The 22740-nt window shown below is 48.6% G+C and overlaps 1 protein-coding gene across 1 annotated transcript in view; it reads right to left on the bottom strand.

Moving 5' to 3' along the window:
- The window catches only part of SH2B2 (SH2B adaptor protein 2), a 59614-nt gene extending 37661 nt beyond the window's left edge, over positions 1 to 21953 (bottom strand). Inside the window, exon 1 of the mRNA XM_060259292.1 lies at positions 21739 to 21953. The gene's annotated coding sequence lies outside the window, so the exon portion shown is untranslated. The remainder of the gene's footprint in view (positions 1 to 21738) is intronic.
- Positions 21954 to 22740: the final 787 nt, after the last annotated feature.

Here is a 22740-nt window from a genome sequence, read left to right on the forward strand (position 1 = left end):
CACTTCTCTTTGCTGCCAAAAAAAGAAACCCAAATGATCTCAAAAACCAAAGACAAAACAAAGATTTGGCAAACAGGCTTTTTGCATTAATTTCTCCCAACAGCTTCTGGCTTCTTAGTTGCCAAAGAATACATTTAGTTTAGTTTCGTTTATTAGATTTGTATCCCGCCCTCCCCGCCAAAGCAGGCTCACAAAGACAGCATCCCCTCTAAACAGGGCCTTTTTGGTAGAAAAAGCCCAGGAGGAACTTATTTGTATATTAAGCCACACCCCCTGACAACATTGTTCCACACAGGGCATTTTCTGCAGCAGGAACTCATTTGCATGTTAGGTCACACACCCCTGACACCAAGCCAGCCAGAACTGCGTTCCTGCTCAAAAAAAAGCCCTGCATCTAAAACAACAGGAGAGCAGTGAAATAAAAGTATGGTGATACATCCCTCAAAGAGTACAGAATTTAATACCTGGGAGAGCAAATGATCAGCTAGCAAAGAGCTGACTTTCAATTCAAAGCAGGCGCTGCTTAGTGTGCGGAGGGAAGCTGGAGGCGTTGCCCGGAAGGGCAGAGAGGAACAGCTGATAAAAGAGCAGTGGTGAGATGGGAGCTGACAGCTGTGCTTAGCCCCCCCTTTCCCCCCATCCACCCAATAAAACCTGGTCTTCCTGGCTCTTAATGGCTTTGATTTCAAGGGTGAGAGGAGACAGCGTTGCCTCCAAACGCTTACAAATACAGCAACCTTAAAAGGCTAGACATCAGCAATAAAACACTGCATGCCTTTCCTCCCTGTAGCTGCACTGCCCGTTTCCTTTGGGCCAGTCCTATTCACACCAGGCTCACAGTTCCGAGGAGCAGGGATGCAGAGACCTGCGCCCTTCCTCCCAAAGACGCTCAAGGATGCTTCCCTCCATTTCCTGCTTCCATTTGAGGCAAACCAAGGCCCTAGTCCCTAGGACTACAATTTCTAGTCTGGCACACAGAGCTGTCAATTCTGGACTGGGGAATTCCTGAAAGTCTGGGGGAGGTGACTGCGGAGGGGGGAACCTCAGGAGGGATTTCACCTACAATATACAGTACACCATAGAGTTTGCCCTCTGAAGCTGCCGTTTCCCCCAAGGGAACCAATCTCTCACATCTGAAAAACAGCTGTAATTCCAGGAGAACTCCAGGCTCTAGCTGGAGGCTGGCAACTTACAAACAGTGATGCCTTTCACAAAGCACTCACAACTCTGTTGAACACAGGAAGCTGCCTTGCACCAGATCAGGCCCTTGGTCAATCCAAGTCAGTATTGTCTACTCAGACTGGCAGCAGCTCTCCGGGGCCTCACGTCTTTCACATCACCTGCAGTCTGGTCCTTTAACTAGCAATGTCAGGGATTGAACCTGGGACCTTCTGCATGCCAACCAGATGCTCTGCTGCTGAGCCACAGCTCTTCCCCTGGAACCTGCAGGGGCAGATGGGAAGTTAAAATAGCCCCGGAGCAGAGCACAGCAGCCCCTGTGGAGTGAAAGGACTTGACTTCTAGCTGTCTGTGGCCCTTCAGGGCAACAGCCCACTGGGAACTTTCCCAGACCACTAAAGAGCCAGTTTGCCCATGAGTACTGGCCTCCAGCCTCAGAGTAGGTTTCTTCCTGCCCAGGGCTTTTTTTGAGCAGGAACACACAGGAACGCAGTTCTGGCTGGCTTGGTGTCAGTGGGTGTGGCCTAATATGCAAATGAGTTCCCGATGGGCTTCCCCCCACAAAAAGCCCTGCATGAAACAATGGCGATGTCAGGAGGTGTGGCCCAATATGCAAATGAGTTCCTGCTGGGCTTCTCCTATAAAAAGCCCTGTGTGAGACAATAGTGATGTCAGGGGGTGTGGCCTAATATGCCATAGTGAGGTGTGGCCCAATATGCAAATGAGTTCCTGCTGGGCTTTTCCTACAAAAAGCCCTGCGTGAGACAATAGTGATGTCAGGGCGTGTGGCCTAATATGCAATAGTGATGTCAGGGGGTGTGGCCTAATATGTAAACGAGTTCCTGCCAGGCTTTTTCTACAAATAAGCCCTGTGTGAAACAATGGTGATGTCAGGAGGTGTGGCCTAAGGTGCAAATGAGCTCCTGCTGGGCTTTTTCTACAAAAAAAAGAAAAAAAAAAAGCCCTGTCCCTGTCACTTCTAGAAATTCCATTATCAAATTCCACTGCTCAGAGAGGCCGAAGCACACACATCCCAGTTTCCAGTTTGCCCAGGAGACACAAAGCCAAAGCGACAGATGCAAAAGAAGTCAAGCCAGCTTGAAACCCTGGAGATGACAGGTCAAGATCCAGCAGTAAGGGAGGGAGGCAACATCAAGAGAACCACATGTCCTTAATGAGCAAAGACTGTGGAAAGGCACGTCCCAGCGAGGAACACACATATGGCAGGTCCCTTTAATCAGTATCAGGCCTGCAGCCATTCAAAAAAACAAAACTCCTTCTTGGACTCAAGCTGGGAAGAGACACTTAGAAATGCAGATAAAGATCATTAGTGATATGTCAGCACTTCCGAAGCAAAGCTCTCTTTCAACAGCCTCTGACATGAAAAGGCAGAGGAAAAGGTGGCTAGTCTCTCTTGCTTAGGGCCAGAGGAAGACAGTCAAGAGAAGCCTCCACTGCAGTGAGACAAGGGCACTCTTGGGCCCTGGGCCAAACACAAGGAGGGGACCCAGAAGCACTCAGGTGGGAAGGGAGATGGATCAACTGTAGGCTGGTCCCCCCTTGCCCATGCATGACAGTTCATTCATTGTTCTCCTTCCCTCACTGTCTGACATTCGGACAGGACAGGGGGTCGCTAGTGGGGGCTCCAGGCTTGGAGCAGCTGGCTCCAGAGCCATAGGAGCTCTCAGCAGGATCTCCCCCCAGGACAGTTGTCCTAAAAGCCCCCATGGCTAAGACTGCCGCTATGGCAAGAGAAAAGAAATCCCTAATGCTCCAGCGGGCTTTTGAATCTGAACAATCTCCCATCATGCTATTTAAATTGAATCTTGCAGTGCTGCAAGATGCAAAATTTCATTATGTGGAGATGTTTTTGCAAGCCAGAAGGAGGAGTACTGGAGTAATCCCACAAACTGGAGTCCTTAAATCAAGACTGTACCACTTTCCTAAAATAAGAGTACTAGGCTTCCTTTAAAAAATAACAGTAAACAAAGCCCAACTAGGAGACGCACCTTCGAATCTCAGGAGCAGGGATGATGGAAAAGATTTTCTGCAGGTGCCCAGAACCCCTTCATGTGCACCAGTTAATATTTACACAGGGGTGTCAAACTTATTTGTTATGAGGGCTGGATCTGACATAAATGAGACTTTGTTGGGCCGAGTCCTGTCAGATTGGGCCGGACCATGCCAGGCCAGGCCTATTTAAGATTAAATAGCAGAGATATAAACTTTATAAAGGACACAGACAAACACAATTAAATATTTAAAAAAAAACTTAAAACATTAAAACAATGAGCAGAGACTGTGGAAAGGCACGTCCCAGCGTGCAACACACATATGGCCTTAAAGGTGCTTTCCAGCGAACTGGATAAAGTAAGCTCTGGCTCTTTCCTTCCTTCCCCAGGGGACCAGGAGGGGGAGGGGCCTCGGCCAATAGAAGGAAGAGAGGCTTGGCTCAGTAGCTCTGCTGTGCAATTGAGAGAGCCTGGCAAAGCAAGCTCTCCCTCTCCCCCTTCCTCCCCAAGGGAGGAGCCTCAGCAAATGCAGAAAAGAGAGGTTTTGCTCTGTAGCTCCTGTGTGATTCAGCAAGCCTTGCAAAGCAAGCTGTGATCCAGAATGAAACAAGAGAGAGGGAGAAGGAAGCAGATGACAGCCAGTTGCTCAGGAGCCTGATAAGAGCCTTCTGGGGGCCTCATTTGGCCCCCAGGCTGCATGTTCGATCCCCCCTGATTCACACATTCAGATCATTACAGTAACCCTGTAACATTATGGCTCAGCTCTGCATGGTTCCCAGGATCACTTCTTGGCATCTGCTGTAAAAGGCAAAAGATTTATGTGATGTGAAGAGAAGCCAGAGTACGCACCTGCTGTACTATATTTTTATATATTAAATCCGTCCAGTGGTTTAGAACTGTTCCATATGCTCTCCACTTGATCTTTTCTCCCCTGCAGGAGAACCAGCTTGGAAAACCCATAAAAAGGTAAAAGATAAAGGTAGTCACCTGTGCAGGCACCAGTCGTTTCTGACACTGGGGTGACATCGCATCATGATGTTTTCACAGCAGACTTTTTTACAGGGCGGTTTGCCATTGCCTTCCCCAGTCATCTACGCTTTCCCCCCCAGCAAGCTGGGTACTCATTTTACCGACCTCGGAAGAATGGAAGGCTGAGTCAACCTCGAGCCGGCTACCTGAACCCAGCTTCCACCAGGATCGAACTCAGGTCATGACCAGAGAGCTCGGACTGCAGTGACCTCTCCACACCAGGGTAGTTTGACCATCTGTACTGTCCCCCCAAGGGGGTAATGGGAATCTTTTCTACATGGAGTGCAAATGCATGGTCAAATGATCATCTATATGGACTCCGTATGCAGTGAGTTGGTTTGAGACTGGCTTCCCCCAGGCTCCTAGGCAGGGAAAAAAATGGGGAAAGAGACCGGCCAGTAACGAGAGAAGTATTCTGGTCTGTGCTGCAAGAGTAGACCGATGAAGGTGGTACAGTCCTGATGCAATACAGCGACAGTACCTACTTCAGATTGCAGGTGGAAAAATTCCCATTTGGGAACCTTCCTATGCCCAAATCTCCCTGCAACTAGGAAACTGAAGCAAGCTGGTGCAGAATCTCTCCCCTGCAATATGCAAGTTTCCTACAAGACGGTAGCATTCAAAAATCGCACCTGACGTGATACAGCCCACACCACCGCTTCAGGAACTCACCATCTCTAGGCTGCTGCATGAGACAAGACCTAAGCTGTTGGAACAGCCTGCTTGCTTCCAAAACTAACACATGACTATCTGCCCTCTATGAGCAGTGCCAGATTAAACCCTGGGGTGGCCTCTAGGCAGTCAAAATCTTGGGGGTCCCCTCGCAGATTATCTCAGAGCACCCGCCATGCCACCCATGCCCCCCCCACTGCAGCCTGCAGGCACCTTCTTAAGCTGCAGGGGAGAGGCAGGGGAGAGGCAGAGAGAGGCAAATGTGGTGACAATGTCAGCAGCAGCCGCACCAGGCAAGTTGGGCAAAGAGCAGTTCAGTTGCTGGCTGTACATGCAGGCTGGGAGGGCTGCAAGCAGGGGGGAAACTGGCGGCGGGGCCAGCCCAGGGCCCCTAAAGGTGTGGGGGCCCGAAGGCCAGTGCCTACTTGGCCTATTTGTTAATCCAGCTCAGTCTATGAGAAACTTCCAAGAGAAAGGAAAGATCCCTCTGAATGGGAATTGTCCCCCAACAAAAACACCTCCCAGATCCAGACTGCCCCATTGCCAAAAGAACAGAAAGCAGACAGGGTCAAACAGAGAAGGGAAAGTCAGAGAGGAGGCAAAAGAGAATATAAAAAAGCGGAGGGGGGGGGAGGGTCTTCTTTTAAAATTCACTTTTGCTGCAGGCCCTGGCTGCCCGACCCCGTTACCATGGTTCTCCAAGGAAATCCAAGCCTTTCCTTTTTGCACCCGCCACTCGCAATTCTGTTCCCAGTTCAGCAGACAGTCGCGCCTCTGTCTTGCACCCAGCGGGCCGTGCAAGTGAGCCTTTTGTCTCTCTCGTTCAAAGCGTGAATCACATCGGGTTCTTCAGCGCGCCAGCTTGCTCCCTGCTTGCCAGCATCCCCCCCCCCCCCCCATCTCAAGGCAGCTCCCTGATCACAGCCGACGGGACTTGGAAACCACCTCCCTGCCACCCACCAAGCATGAAGCTGTTTGACAGCACAGCACCGGGGATGAGGAAATCATCAGTTGATCTGAAGCTTTCCAACAAGCGGCTGTTCAGAAGCACGGCTGTACAGTGTGGGGTACACAAATACAGAGAGCCACTTTGGTGTAGTGGTTAAGTGTGCGAACTCTTATTTGGGAGAACTGGATTTGATTCCCCACTCCTCCACTTGCAGCTGCTGGAATGGCCTTGGGTCAGCCATAGCTCTGGCAGAGGTTGTCCTTGAAAGGGCAGCGGCTGTGAAAGCCCTCTCAGCCCCACCCACCTCACAGGGTGTCTGTTGTGGGGAGGAAGATAAAGGAGATTGTGAGCCGCTCTAATACTCTGAGATTTAGAGTGGAGGGCGGGATATAAATCCAATATCATCATCTTCATCTTCTTCTTGATACAAATGACGCATCAGAAGCCATGGGAAGAGGGGTGGGCAGACTGGCTCACTCAGGTCCTACCATGAAGGGCTGTCGGGAAGTCAAGAGCAACTCAAAGCTGAGCCACAGAAATGCAGGGGACATTGTGTCTGAACCCAGGCAATGGAAGCAGCAACTACATACCACCAATGACTGGGTCTAAGGATGCTAACCTCCAGGTGGGGCCTGAAGATCTCCTGCTTTTACAACTGACCTCCTAACTACAGTGATCAGCTCCCCTGCAGAAAATGGCTCTCCGGTAGTGCACCACACTGAGGTCCATCCCCTACCAGCTTGAGAGCCAGTCTGATGTAGTGGTTTAAAGAGAACTGGGTTTGATTCCCCACTCCTCCACATGCAGCTGGTGGGTGACCTTGGGTCAGTCCCAAGTTCTCTCAGAGCTCTCTCAGCCCCACCTACCTCACAAGGGCATCTGATGTGGGGAGAGGAAGGGAAGGAGATTGTAAATTGCGCTGGGACTCCCGAGTGAAGGGTGAGGTATAAATCCAATCTTCTTCTTCTCAAACCCCACCCACTCCAGACTTCAACACACAAATCCCCAGGATTTTTCCAACCCTAATTGGGTCTGAGCCAAGAGACCCCTGGAGCCCCAATTATACCACCTGGGCCACTTTTCTCTTTGCAAGCCTCCAGCGCTCTCTTTCTCATTAACTTTATTTGCTATCTGCCTCTATAAGCCCCCAAAGCAAGTAAGAGTTTTGAAAAACAAAACCAACCTGGACCTAATAACGTTGTGGTTTGGTATGTAAAACGTATGCTGATGTTCCTATGCACTATACCACCAACCATTAAACCGTGATTGATAGATGCCTCCTAATGTATAATGGGAGCCCTGCCACTGGCACAGTGCCTACCGATGGAGCTATGACCCAGCTCTGGCTCCCAAAGAAGTTTCTGGAAACCAGTTGAGAGCCAGTTTGGTGTAGTGGTTAAGTGCGCGGACTCTTATCTGGGGGAACCGGGTTTGATTCCCCACTCCTCCACTTGCACCTGCTTGGAATGGCCTTGGGTCAGTCACAGCTCTGGCAGAGGTTGTCCTTGAAAGGGCAGCTGCTCTGAGAGCCCTCTCCAGCCCCACCCACCTCACAGGGTGTCTGTGGGGGAGGAAAGTAAAGGAGATTGTGAGCCGCTCTGAGACCCCTCCAAGTGGAGGGCGGGATATAAATCCAATATCTTCTTCTACAGACAGGAGGTGGCCAGGTCAAGGTCTACTTTTACTTATTTAAAAGAGTTCTATCCCTTCCTTTCCATCAGGGGTAGTCTTAGAATTAGTACTGCTTAGGGCTGGTCTTAGTATTCTTGTTGTTGGGGGGAGGGTCACGCTGAGGGGGCTTCTGGAGTTCTGGCCCCACTGATGGACCTCTTGATGGCACCCAGGATTTGGCCACCCTGTGACACAGTGTTGGACAGGTTGGGCCATTGGTCTAACCTAACATGGCTAGTTTGGTGTTGGGCTTAAGAGTGGCAGCCTCTAATCTGGAGAACCGGGTAGGATTCCTCACTCCTCCTTCACGTGAAGCCAGCTGGGTGACCTTGGGCCAGTCACAGGTATCTCAGAGCTCTCTTAGTCCCACGTGCCTCACAGAGTGTCTGTCTGTTGTGGGCAAAGGAAGGGAAGATGATTGCAAGCCATTCTGAGACTCCTTTGGATAGTGAAGAATGGGGTATAAAACCATACCTTCTTTCCTTATGTTCTAGTGCTTTGGGAGCCCTGGGCAAAAGTCCAGGATGGGGCCAGAAGTGACTGCCACCCACCTACCTGGGGCTACCCCAGGGGGAGCACAGAGGGAGAGACCCTCATCTTCCTCTTCTGGGAGTTGAGGCTCTTTCCAGCTCCTCTAATCACTGGGTATGGAGAGGCTTCCAGATAGGGGCTGGCTGCTGCGGGGCTGTCTGAAGGGGGCCCCTGTCCATCAGCGGATTGCCCCAGTTGCTGTCCTTAACCCACCGCCACCCACTGCAACCCCAGAAATGGCATAGATCAGGGGTGGCCAAACTTGCTTAATGTAAGTGTCACATAGAATAAATGTCAGACATTTGAGAGAGGAAGGAAGGAAGGAAGGAAGGAAGGAAGGAAGGAAGGAAGGAAGGAAGGAAGGAAGGAAGGAAGGAAGGAAGGAAGGAAGGAAGGAAGGAAGGAAGGAAGGAAGGAAGGAAGGAAGGAAGGAAGGAAGGAAGGAAGGAAGGAAGATTTATACCCCGCCTTCAGAGTCTCAGAGTGGCTTACAATCTTCTTTATCTTCTTCTCCCACAACAGATACCCTGTGGGGTGGGTGGGGCTGAGAGAGCTCTCCCAGAAGCTGCCCTTTCAAGGACAGCTCTGCGAGGCCTATGGCTGACCCAAGGCTATTCCAGCAGCTGCAAGAGTCTGCTCACTTAACCAATACACCAAATTGGCTCTCTACAGGGGGAAGGAAGGAAGGAAGATCAATAGGGAGGGCAGAGAGATGGAAAGAAAACAACTTGAACTTTAAATGCATTCTCCAAGCCGCTGGCTGTCTTGGCAAAGTGATTTAAAGAGAGAAATGTCTTCTCCAACTCAGCTGATGGGGCAGTGGGGGCTTTGAAAGCCACACAATATATGTGGAAGAGCCACAGTCTGGCCACCCCTGGCATAGATATTGGCAGTGGTGGGGCCCAGAGAGCTGCCCCGGGGGCCCAAGAGCTAAGCCCATCCCTGCTTTCTGTCTCCAAATAGGCACACCCTTCATCTTCCACAGCAGCTTACAGATCAAGGTTGGGGGTTTCACTTGCAAGTAAATATGTTCAAAGTTGCAATTCAGGCACGCAGGGGATAAAGAAACCCTCCCCCATCTCTGGCCAAATTCGAGAAGAACAGAGCTCCTTTTTAAGTGTGCCTAACGGAGATCTATAGGATGGAACATAAACACACCACATCAGACTGGCTGTCTCTGTTCTCTCCTGGTCTTGTTTTGTTTTTTTTAATACCTTCTAAATGGCTGTATTATGTCTTCCCATTCAACAGACAACGCCACCTCCTTGAACCAGTGGCCTGCTAAATGCAAGCTTTGATTTCTTGCCCAGACTGGCTGAAGGCTCCGTCTGTCATTCAAAGCTTAGAAAACATTTGTCCAGAGAACTGATGTAAACCCTTCTCGGATTCTTTATCCACTGCCCTATTAGGAATTTGTCCAGATGTGGAGTAAGCAAGAATCTTCCCCCCCCCAACAGATGCCCAAAACCCATTCAAAGGGTGCCCCCCTGCCCCCTCCAAAAGCAGAAAGGAAGCATGCATGAAACATTACTCACTGCAAAAATTGGTTTCGGTCTGCCAGCACCACCCGATTTCTGCGTTGCTTGTGTTAATGTGTGCAAAAGCACTTGGATCTTGCTGATCAACCAACTTGCACAAATACTGAAACTGTGGCGGTGTTTTCATCACAACTGAGAAAGCTGAATTTGGTACACACAGAATCCAAGAGGCCCAAATACTAGGGGAATGGAGTGGGGGGAAGTCACTGGAGAGTCTCTTTCTAGAAACAGGGACAAGTATAAGTGAGCCCCGTGGCGAAGAGCGGTAAAGCTGCAGTACTGCAGTCCGAGCTCTCTGCTCACGACCTGAGTTTGATCCTGGCAGAAGCTGGGGGGTTTTAAAATCATTTTTTAAATAATCTTTATTTTTTAACATACACCAAACCAATAGGACAATACATTAAAACAAAGACAAATATACATTTGCTGCAGAGAAGATACAATTAAGGAATGGTCTGTATTAGAAAAATAGCAAGTCCCGATAATAAGCCTCATTAGGAACCACATTTTGCTGAGTCAAATACGCTATTACTGGAAACCATACTGCTGTAAATTTTTCTTGGTAATTTTGTAGTTAGGCATGAGATGACAACTAGTAATTTTGCAATGAACAAAACATTCCCACACCTTATTTTGCCAGGATGATAAAGAAAGTGAGCTTTTATCTCCCCATTTAGAAGCAATTACTATCCTAGCAATGGCTAGCAGAGCTGTAATCAAAACATTTCTACTTTTGTTTCCAAAGCCCACTGGTAGCATAGATAACAAAAGGATTTCTGGCCTGACAGGAACCTTGACTCCTGTTATCATATAAATATGCTGTAAAATATGCCAAAATGGATATATGTGAGGACAATATAACCAGCTGGGTTCACGTAACCGGCTCAAGGTTGACTAGCCTTCTGTCATGATGCGACTGTCACTCCAGAGTCGGAAACGGCTGGTGCCTGCAGTTTACCTTATAATACCACCAATGTTTTGAAGGACTTTCAGGCCACCTAGAAAGCTAAAAATATGGTACAAGTACGGATAACCCAGCTCCTGCAAAGGTTTATGGTTTCCACTGCACACTTGACAGTCAGAACTTGGAGCATGAAGTTCACCATACCACAGGAGCCAGTATGCCTGCACAGAAGAACATGACTGGCATGTGAATGGAATGCTGAGTCGCAGAGATTGGGTTTCCTCTTCTTTGATTTGGGCACTTCCTGAAACAGGCAAGAATGTGGAACTGTGCCTGCAGAACAAGGGCTTCGATTACTAAGACAGATCAAATTATGTCATTATTATCCTTATATCTAATAGGATGGATCACAAAATCCACACAGTGTGGCGAGGACACACATTTCTGCAAAGTGAAGCAAATCCACAGGTTTACAGGAAAATCTTTTTTTTTGAGGGGGAAGAAGACGACTGCAGATTTATACTCCACCCTTCTCTCTGAATCAGAGACTCAGAGCGACTTACAATCTCCTATATCTTCTCCCCCCCACAACAGACACCCTGTGAGGTGGGTGGTGCTGAAAGAGCTCTCCCAGAAGTTGCCCTTTCAAGGACAACAACTGTGATAGCTATGGCTGACCAGACCCGTAGCTAACAAGGGGCCCACAGGGCCTGGCCCCCTGAGAGGGTTTTTGGGCCTTTCACCCCCCTATTCCCGGACACCCCCCCCCTCTCCCTCCCACTCCAGCGCACAGGAAGGGCACCAGAGCACAGTCACTGCCTGTCCCAAGCCATTTAAAGGGTGAGACAATCAACTTATTGGCTGGCTATAAATCACACAGTGGGGAGGAAGAGGGGTGTCCCCAGCCACTCCAGCTTCCTGCTCTCACCTCCATGGTCCCATCCCCCATGGCCCTCCTATGGCCCCCTCCCCCCGTGGCCCCTAGCTATGGGGCTGTGGCTGACCCAAGGCCATTCCAGCAGGTGCAAGTGGAGGAGTGGGGAATCAAATCTGGTTCTCCCAGATAAGAGTCCATGCACTTAACCACTACACCAAACTGGCTCTCACCAGGAAGAATGTAAAGATCACTCTTCAAAATCATTCTCAAATGACGGACAGTTGATCTCTTCAGGTTCCTCTTTAGCTGGAGGAAACCGAATTGTTTCCCTTGGGCTCTTCTCCCCCACCCACCTCGCCACAGAGAGAAGGGAGAGCAGTGAGTAAACAGGCCGGCAGGGACAGAGAAACCTGAGCCAGAGATAGAGCGGAAATGGGATTTCCCCTTCCAGGCGGGTCCTTCTCATCGTATCTAAAAGCTTCATCTCAAGAACCAAATATTAGCCAAGTGTTCCTGCTCCAAATCATTTTATTGGTCAGAGAGCTCATCACATCCAAGAAGCCATTTCTGCCCCTGATCTCGACAACAACTTGAAAACTGACAAGGGGTGCATTCACACTACACTAAGTAGTGCATTTTTGCAGCTGGATTTTTCAGGAGTTGTTTTGTAGAAAAATAGGTGGTGGAGCTCATTAGCATATACCGCCCCCCCCATCAGCCAAAAGCAACCCAACACAAGAAAGAAGAGCCCCAGGTGAGCGAGGCCTGTTTGGGCCAGCTGCAGATCCAGCCAGCCCAAGCAGCCTCACTCACCTGGGGCTCTCCTTAGCTGCCCCCTCCCCCCGCACAGTCAAAAGGCCAGCAAGCCACCCAAAATCACATAAGAAGTGAAGAAAGGGTGGTGTGGGTTTCTCCAGGTATTAATGAGGGCGGCTGAGGGTGGCAAAGCTCCTAGTGGCTGGCTGGCTGCCCACTCTCCTAATGCACGGACTGTTATGCAGCTGCACCTACTATTCAATGGACAAAGTAGGTAGGTGGGGAGGAGGGGGGCATCAGAAAGGTTCAGGAGCTGCACTCCTGTGAGCTCCTGCTGAACTCAAGGCCGGGGATTTTTGCTGTTCTTACACAGTAAAAACCCCATTGCAAAACACATTCTTTAGTGTAGTGTGAATCACTCCAGGACTGTTCTCTGAGCGACACTATCTCTTCAGGTTCAAGGTGGCATTCTCAGCAGTACAGACAGATTCAACTCCAGTAGCACCGTAAGAGACCAACAATATTTTGGAGGTATCCGCTTTCAAGATTCCCTTTGTTAGATACCTAGTGGCTTCTCAGATAAGGGATTCTTCCCCAAGATGCTAGACACTCTTATTACCAGCAGGGTTCTGCTGGCCAGGGACCGAAGACAGTAATTAGCACATGGATATGCATGTAATAATTTTTTTTAAAAAAGAAAACACTGTAAGAACATAAGAACATAAGCCATGTTGGATCAGGTCAATGGCCCATCCAGTCAAACACTCTATGTCACACAGTGGCCAAAAAAACCAGGCGCCATCAGGAGCCAGGACACTAGAAACTCTCCCACTGTTGCCCCCCCTCCAAGCACCAAGAATACAGAGCATCTCTGCCCCAGACAGAGAGTTCCATCAATACATTGTGGCTAACAGCCACTGACAGACCTCTGCTCCATATATTTATCCTGCACTAAAGTGGAAAAACGCTTAAATCCTTGCCCCTAAGAGAGAAGATCCATTCTATCACTGGGAAGAAGATCCACAGGAAACCAAGAGTCTACTGGAATGCCAAATAAATTTTGGGGAAGCTCATATTACAGTGTACGTTACTTTACAGTGCTACTGCCTAATAATATCCAAGCTGGGAAATTAAATTATAGAGCGTATGTTCGCGGCTTGATTTCTACATTTGTTGCTAATGAGTGTAAATTGCACATTAAACCAACACCTTGTAGGGAGCCCCAAGATAACTGAGCGTATGCACAAGCACGCCCGGGTGAATGAATAGTCTGTGAGTGCTTTGGGCTGCCGCATTGCCTCCCCCCCTTCAGGGAATCCCAGAAGCCCTTGGTTACGCTCTTCTCCTATTTGATGTCACTCGGGAGCACCCCCCACCCCAACAATACTCTCTCTTTAATAAGCAGTTATGCAAAATATGGCACGAAAGACTTCCAGCTAAGATAACTTTAATCCACTCCCTGCTGGGCATAGTTGGAAAATGTTCCTCTTTGGCTTACGGCGGCGGACATTTTTTGTACAACTGCCAAACAAAAAGCAGTCTGTTAAAGGGAAGGGGCTGAAGTCATCAGCATGGAATTGTTGCCCGGTTTGCCAGTAGCATTTAACACCAGTAGCAGTTAGAAATCGTAGTTCAAGTCAGCAGTAACGCCATCGACCCGTGCTAATAAAAATCACAGTGCTTGCTGCATTTTGCTTCAGGTGCTGCACTAATTATTTGTTTTGTTTCAGTAACTTTTACTTTCTCCATGTCATGAGCTCGAAGGCTCCTGAAGCATTTTAGAGAAGGTGATTTTTTTTTTCTAAAGCACAAACTGCCAGAACAAAAAGTTCTCCCCACTTGAGATAGCCCCAATCCAATTAACTCCCTGCTTAACCCGGAAGCCACCGTGAAGCCTTAAAAAGCTGCCGGAAGAAGCAGTCTTGGATTTTCTGCACAACTTATAGCCAACTGTCTTCAAGGTCAGGTCTTAGACCCATTTTACAGACCAACAAGTCAACAAGCTGGCCAACCCAACCCAATGAATTCACAGCAGCAACACGATATCCACGTGAATCTCACAAGCTGTTTCTCACCTAACCACCCATCATTACACACGGATCGCTTGTAAGCACTGCACAAATTTCGCAGATGTCCACTGGAACGTTTCAGGCTTTTGCAGCTTAGCAAGACTATTTACTTCACCTTTTTAGAAATGTTACCCACAACAAAGTCACAACAAAAAAATGAACGGGGGAAAAAAGTAAAATATATTTACTCAGTATATTTTATATACGCAGTAAATAAAATGTGTTTACTCTCCATAGCCCTGCTCAGGGCAGCTTGCAAGTAAACCACAATAACACAAAACCACAACACAAATTAACAATATTAAAGACAAGACATGGCCATGCTGGTAGACCTCTCGATGGCGCCTAGGTTTTAGCCGCTGCATTACACAGAGTGCTGGACTGGATGGAACATTGGCCTAGAATCATAGAACTATAGAGTTGGAAGGGACCTCCAGGGTCATCTAGTCCAACCCCCTGCACAATGCAGGAAACCCACAAATACCTACTCCAAATTCACAGGATCTTCATCGCTGTCAGATGGCCATCTACAATCAGTTCCGCAGGGCCTGTAAAACCACCCTTTTTCAAATGGCCTTTCAAGACTGAATCTTGAAATGACATCCAGCCATCTGACATACATCCAATAGGTCTTGTATTATAGCACCTTAATTGTAAGTGTAATGGTTTTAATTAATTAAATAATTTATTTATTTAATGGATTTTAATGTATTTTACTGTATAATGTATTGTTGTAATCATGGTACTCTCCATGTCTGTGAGCCGCCCTGAGCCTGCCTCGGCGGGGAGGGCGGGATACAAATAAAATAATAATAATAATAATAATAATAATAATAATAATAATAATAATTATTATTATTATTATTATTATTATTATTATCTAGCCACTGTTTAAAAACCTCCAAGGAAGGAGAGCCCACACACCACCTGAGGAAGCCTGTTCCACTGAGGAATCGCTCTAACGGTCTGGAAGTTCTTCCTAATGTTAAGCCGGAAACTCTTGATTTAATTTCAACCCATTGGTTCTAGTCCTACCTTCTGGGGCAATAGAAAACAATTCCACATCATCCTCTATCCAACATGGCTTCTCTTATGACAGTACATAAGCAGCAAACAGCCTTAAAATTATCCAATAAACAGTCCCAAGGCTGGAGACTGATCACCCCCCCCCCCCCCAGCTAAAATTAAAAAATGATGAAACCTCTTATTGCGGTGTAGCAGTTAGTGTCACAACTAGAACCCGGAAAAGCCAGGTTTGAATCCCCATACTGTCACAGAAGCCTGCTAGGTGACCATGGGCCAGCCACATACTCAGTCTACTTTATCTCGCAGGGCTGCTGTTTCTCAAAGGTCTGAAACTCCCCACACCCGTTGGTCAACTGTTGTTTATCAGAATATTAATAGAAGACACCAGAGAGCTCAACGGACAATTTAGAGTTCCTATAAACAAATGAGGCTGCCTTATACCAAGTCATAAACTCAAGAAAGGTAGCAAATCCTTGAAGTCTTAGGCAGGAGTCCTTCTGGTGGGGATGGAAAGTGCCATCAAGTTGCAGCCTAGTCAGGCAAGACCAGTCTCGACAGATTTCAGAAGCTAAGCAGAGCTAACCCTGATAAGTACTTGGATGGGAGACCTCTTTGGAACATCAGAACCGGAAGGCACAGGCAGGCTGTAACAAGTCACTTCTCTGAACATCCTCGATGCCCAAGTAGGGGTTGCCAGAAGTCAGGCATGCACACACACAAAGTTGCAGCCAAGTTATGGCAATCCCATAGGGCAGGGGTGTTAAACTCATTTGTTATGAGGGCCGGATCGGACATAAATGAGACCTTGTCAGGCCGGGCCATGGGTGTCATAAAATCTAATGCCAGATAGCGGACACAAATACAATTAAAGATTTTTTTAAAAAAACTTAAAAGATGTTAAAACATTAGCACTCCTGCAATATTTTGTTTATTTAACAGCCTCTGATAACTCTCATACTGAATTATTGCATCAAAAACTGGCAACAATGCCTGTGCTGTAGCAATCTTGAGTATGCTGTTTAGGTGTTGTTCAGGTGTGTATCTGTAAGTTGCAAACCTACTTTGGATTTGCTCGGGAGCCTGATAGGACTCCTCTGGGAGCTTGATCTGGCCCCCGGGCCACATGTTTGACATGTTTAGGGTTTCCAAGGAAAGAGAAGTTTGGAGGTGATTTATTGCCTGCCTCTGCAGTCTCTTGCCAAAGCAGGAGGCAGCTTCTAAGAGCTGATGAGACCATGATAGCCTGAGCCATCTAGGTCAGGATGGAAATTATTTTAGCCCTGAGATTCATTCTAGCCAGATTGGGAATCTTATGAATGCCTGGCATCTGCTGTACCGCTGGGCGCTCTCTTCAAGATGCAGCAGGCTCCAGACATTACCTGGGGGGAGGCTTCAGCTGAGTGTCAGAGCGTTGTTCTGCATGCATAAAGTCACAGGTTCAATCCCCAGCACTGCTGGTTGTTGGGAAAAGGCCAGTCTCAGACTGAGACCCTGGTGAGCTGCTGCCAGTTGATGGAAGGAACAGTGAGCCAGGTGGATCAATGTTTTGGCTTTCTACTTTCAATTGTCCAGGAACGACATGTCTCAGATAAGATTTTTTTTTTAAATGCAACTGAGTCGCACATGACAATACATCTCCAAACTTAAAGCAGATTAGAGCCTTCACCAAAACATGGAGATGTCAAAACTATCCCCCCTGGTTCTGAAATGCTTCGCCCTAAAGTTTCATAGAGGAAGTGAACTAACATACAGCTCACTCATCAAGGCTTAGAATAAGCAGGCCAGATCATCCACCGCTTGAAGCCAAAAATACTGAATGAACGCAGCAGCCATCCAGCATCTTCTCTAGATGCTACTTCAGGAGATCTTCCTCGTATTTCAAATTCCTATCCCAATTCCAGAGGGGGAGCTGTGTTAATCCGTCAAACAAAGAACACAGAGCCAACATCTGAAAAAACTACATTTATTGTGGCATCAGCTTTTGCGGTTCAGAATACACTTGGCAAGAAACACAAAGAACAGATACAGGCGAATAGCTCAGGGAGGGATGTTATCACACAGTGAAACTAGAACACCCAACATTACAAACAAGGAGTAGTCCCATTGCTAAAATCTGAATGAAAGAACAAAGGTCCAAAAAGGGCAGGTGTGCAACTCACTCCCAAAGACTGGTGAATTGGCAAAAAAAGGCACAGGATGGAACAATTACTTTATAGTAATTAATAGCATAGTAATAATAATAATAGAATCGCTCCCCATGCCTATTAAGGCCTAGTGCGATGGTGTCAAAACTGTACCAATGAAAAATGAAATTCCAGTTTGGTAGTATAATGGTGGAAAGTGCCTTTAAGTCGCACCTGATTTACGGCAATCCCTCGTGGGGTTTTCAAGGCAAGAGATGTTCAGAGGTTCTTTGCCATTCCCTGCCTCTGCACAGCTATCCTGGACTTCCTCGGTAGTCTCCCATTCAAGGGCTGCCCTGCTTCGCTTCCAAGATCTGACCATTTCAGGCTAGCACAAGCCACCTAGGTCAGCAGTATCCCTACCAAGAAACCAACCAGCCACTGTCACTAAAACCCACAAAACTGCCTTGTACAGATTCCAGAGGGGTCATTGTCTTCCTATAAAATGAAATAGAAGTCCTATCACACTACAAAGGCTTAACAAAATTCTCTCCAGCATAAGCATCCATGAGTCAAAGCTCACGTCAACATATGCACAGAGCGCATACTCATCAGAAAGTTACAAGCCACAGAGACTGGGGGTCATGTCACCAAGGGAGAACAGTTAGAAACAACCGCCAAGCAAAAAGAATTTGGTCCATTCAGAATGAGCATGGAGTGGGCTGAGGCAGATGGGCAGAATAGGATAACCATAAGATCACATCTCATCAAAAAAGGTGTGACATAAAGTAGAGCTATTAGTACCTGTAAAGGGTGGGGCAGACTGAGCTATGTGCACCTGCACTGAATGAGGAAACCCAAGTCTGTATTCCAGCCTCTGGGAAAGACAGCTGTCCATATCCTGACGAATTCTAATTCAGCATTTCCACCTTAAACAGTTAGATTACTGTGCCATTCTAGTTCAAGACTGTCTAACTAGCCAGCCAGAAACTTTCCAGGATCTCAAAGAAAAGTGTTTGTGAGGAGCCATGGCTGAACAGTAGAGCATCTGTTTGGCATACAGATGGTCCCAGGTTCAATTCCTGGCATCTCCAGCGAAAAGGATCTGGTAGTAAGGGATGAGAAAGACCCCCCACCTGGAGAAACATTGCAAGTTTGAGTAAACAATACTGACCTTGGTCCATACAGTCTCATTCAGTATAAGGCAGCTTCAGGTGTCCTTCCTAGGTTCAGCTGCTGTCACTTGGGAATGCCGGGAACGGAACCTGCAACCTTTCATACGCAAACCATGTACTGTACCACTAAGCCACAGCCCCCTCTCCTTATTCAGCACTCACAGGAACTATAGATAAATACATCTGGGTTTTTTCCCCTCTAGGGTATTGCAAGTGAGGTACAGTGGCTCAGCGGTAGAGCATCTGCTTGGTAAGCAGAAGGTCCCAGGTTCAATCCCCAGCATCTCCAACTAAAAAGGGTCCAGGCAAATAGGCATGAAAAACCTCAGCTTGAGACCCTGGAGAGCCGCTGCCAATCTGGGTAGACAATACTGACTTTGATGGACCGAGGATCTGATTCAGTATAAGGCAGCTTCATATGATAGCCTGCGGTGAGATTGGGGCCCAGGAAGCATTGGTTCAGGAGGTCAGGAAAGAAGACCAACCCTTCTGGTTCACCTTCCCTTCAGTCCAGCACTGTACCTAATAGTGGAAGTCATGCAAAAACCAAAAATTGTCCATAGCACTGTTCACAAGTTAAAGAGAGTGCAAGTACAATCTTTATGCAATCTTTATACTTGATTTTGCATAATATGCGCATCAAGTAATTATCAAGTTACATTCAACGCAGGCACCACTGAACATCTGATTTAAACACCATGTTTGTCCAGAAAATGATCCCCAGGTTTCATTTGTAAAATGAAAATGTGCACTGGCTCTCTCTTACACGCCGGTATATGTCCATACACGCAAGCTACAAATGCATTCCCTGAATCGTTCAAACACGGCTTACAGGTAATGCCTCTTGCAAAAGCCATTTAAACAATGCAAGAAATTAGCAGCTCCAAATCAATGCTTTAAAAAAAAGAGAGTAAAGTATTTCATGCCCTTGCCAAAGGGATGCTTCCCTTTGGCACCCTACCTTCCATTACAACGCTAGGTGAGGGAACCTTTGCATGAACCATTCATGCTAGCGTGGAGTCTTAATCACCCAGTTCATAAAATGAATGAATGCGTACATCTATAAACTCACCTGACAGGAGCGATGCATCTGCAGCAGTGAATGGGGAGGAGGGATTAATCTTCCGTCCAAGACTAGCAGCCCTGATCGATCTCAGGAGAGCAACCCTCTTCTTCAATGGGCAACAGCTCAGCTGCTTGCAAAGATAAAGCGGCCCCTTCCTGGCTTCCCACTATGGCTATCGGTCTACCATCTCCCTGCATTTAAAGGGCAACCTAAACAAGCGTACAAAACGTTCCCCACAAACCCAGAGGCCTAATTCCATCAGGCTAGCTCCAAAGCACATGACATCCACACCGTAATATTTTGTGGTGGCTCACAACATTCCAACACACTCAATGGTTTCCAAGTAACGGAACGGGGTGGGGGGGGAGGCATACTGTAGAAACAGGCTTGATTCTTGGGGCAGGGGGGAGGGTCCCAGCCACACGCAGCAGACAGCAGTGCCCTCCGCCTCTGAGACACTCTCGTAAGGGGATGCAACGTGTTTCTATGCACAAAGCCCACAAGAGATGCACCGGCCGCACAAACACACACACACACATCCTCGCAGCGCACATATTCCACCCATCATAATGACAGGCGTTTTGCTAGAAATAAATAATGCAACAAGGTGTGCACTGAAAAGCGGGGGAGGGGAAGGGTCAGCAGGACGCTACTGTATTGGGGGGGGGGCTAGTCTCATATCTGGGAAGGACATGGCGTGCTACAGCAGGCACAATAAGCACCTGTGAGTCACTAGAAGGAAGGAAATCTGGGTCCATTGATTAAAAAGAAGGTGATGGGAGGGAAGAAGGCAATCCAGTCATTGTCCAGCCAATCCAGAGCAGATCACACACATGAGCAGACACCAGGTGTGAAATGCGGCCAGAGCAGGTAGGGGTCAGCCACAGCTGCGGAGGAGTGTCACCGCAAATCATGGGAGTCACCACGCTGCCGATCTGCTTCACAATGGTCCATTTGCTCACTCCGGTGCGATAGGAAGCAGAGTCCATCCACCTGAACAATAAATATCTCATGCAAGGGCTGCGTTAGGTTTCCCTGTGTGTGTTTTAATGATGGTTACTATAAGGAGAAGAAAAACATGAAATATTCTTGAGAAATCCGTCCATGCTTTGGAAATCCGTCCACTGGCTGCGGAAATGCTGAACTAGCGTTGTGTACCTACAGCGTTGTAATCTGTCCTGGAAAGGGGAGGGTGGGAATCTCTCCCACGCAGACAGATGTGCATGCACACAGACCCACTGCACTCCTGGTGGCTCAGGATGCAAAGAGTGAGAAATGCCACTAAAGGGCACAACCCAAAGCGGCATGTGGGGAGGAGAGGGAGGGCTCTTTTCCCTAAAGGGCTGACCTCTCCACCGGGCGTGCAGTGCATATCCATATGCAACAGAATGCTCCCAAGCCTCAAACCCATTTCTCTTTAAGGCAAAACTAAATTTGCCCCGACTTGGCTAGCCCAGTCTTCATCAGATCTCGGAAGCTAAGCAGGGCGGCCTCTGGCTACTATCTGGATGGGAGACTTCCAAGGAAGTCCAGTGTCGCGAGGCGGAGGAAGGCGCAATGGCCACCCCCCCTCCCCCCGGAACATCTCTTGCCTTGAAAACCCGCCGGGGGTCGCCATAAGTCAGGTGTGACCTTACGGTCCGCCACCAAATTTGCAAACGACAATGAAAGGGGGGGGGGGGGGGTTTGATCCGTGCATATGCCCTGTCCTCCCCGCCGGGGGGCTGTCTTCACACACCAACACCCACGCCTTCTGGTCTTTGCAGGAACGCAGCACAACGTCGCCGAAGCAAACATACACGCACGCAACCACACACACACACACTAATCCGCACGTGCAAGCCGACACAGCAGCGACGGGGCAGAAAAAACAAGGACTGCAAGAAGCCAGAAAGAGAGAGAAGGGGAGAGAGAGAGAGGATGCGGGAGGGGTGAGGGGGGGGGGGGGAGGTTCAGTTTCTCCAAATAGCTGCTCTGCCAGCCACCCACCGCCTCCCTCTCTCCGGCGAGCGCCAAGATCAAGAGCCTAAAATAAGGAGCCCCTGAAAGGAGACACCCGCGCCAGGCGAGGCGAGCCGAAGCGAGCCGGGCTCTGCCGCTCCATTGAAAGCAAAAAAGAAATCTGCCAGGAGGGGGAGATCGGCGAGGGCGCCGCGCTTACCGGGCTCGGAGAGGCACGAGGGGCAGCTCAGGCTGCTGCTGCCGCCGGCGGTCTGGAGGGTCCTGCTGCTGCCAGGCTCCGTCTTCGCCCAGCAGCCTCGGAAGCGGCGAGAGGGAGGGCGGGGAAACGGGCGGCGGCAGGCAGGCAGGCGGGGCGGCGGGAGCAGCAGCAGCGCAACCCCCCCTCCGCACCATAGCCGAAGCGCCGCCGCAGCCAGCAAAGGGCGCCACCGGCACTGGCTCCAGGCCGGCCCCCGTCTCCTCCCACTGCCTGCCGCCCGCCCTCCTTCCTCGCCCCGCTTAAAGGGCCCCGGCCGGAGGAGAAGCCGCCCAGGCAGTCTGGGTTTCTTTAAGTGGCCAAGGACACGCGCAAACGGCGCGTTTCCCGATAGGGATGCCGGCTGGGAAGGCTTTTTAAAAATAAAAAGGGTGCATTTGGCATGCACTTCAAAGCGCCTTTCCCGAGACTAAAAACCGATTGAGATTGTGTATATATAAAAGCACTACTGTGCATGTGCAAAAGGTATTCCAACCCAACCCTCGTAAAGCCAACATATAAAAAATATTTTTAAAAATTGCATTGGGCCAGTATCAAACTCTAAAAGCACATCAGAACATGTGCAGAGTGCCTCCCTTCCACAGTTTGGTTTAGCCACTGCCATCCCTGATGTACAAAGCCCATTTATACGAAGGGTGTTGGTTTTTAAAAAAATACATCGGAACACTAGCGGAGAACCTCCCCTACACCAAACTGGCTAATATTTGCATATTAGGCCACACCCCCTGACGCCAAGCCAGCCGGAACTGCGTTCCTGGTTTAAAAAAAAAAGCCCTTTGTAAAGCCCCTTTTCCCTGGCGTGGAGAGCCTGATCTCATCAGGCCTCAGAAGCTAAGCAGGGTTGAGCCTGTCTAGGATGGGAGATCTTCAGAGAAATCCTGGGTCACTCAGGATGCAGAGTTAGGCAGGGCTTTTTTGGTAGAAAAAGCCTAGCTGGAACTCATT

This window comes from Heteronotia binoei, chromosome 18 (assembly GCF_032191835.1).
Source record: "Heteronotia binoei isolate CCM8104 ecotype False Entrance Well chromosome 18, APGP_CSIRO_Hbin_v1, whole genome shotgun sequence".
Taxonomy (NCBI): Eukaryota; Metazoa; Chordata; class Lepidosauria; order Squamata; family Gekkonidae; genus Heteronotia; species Heteronotia binoei.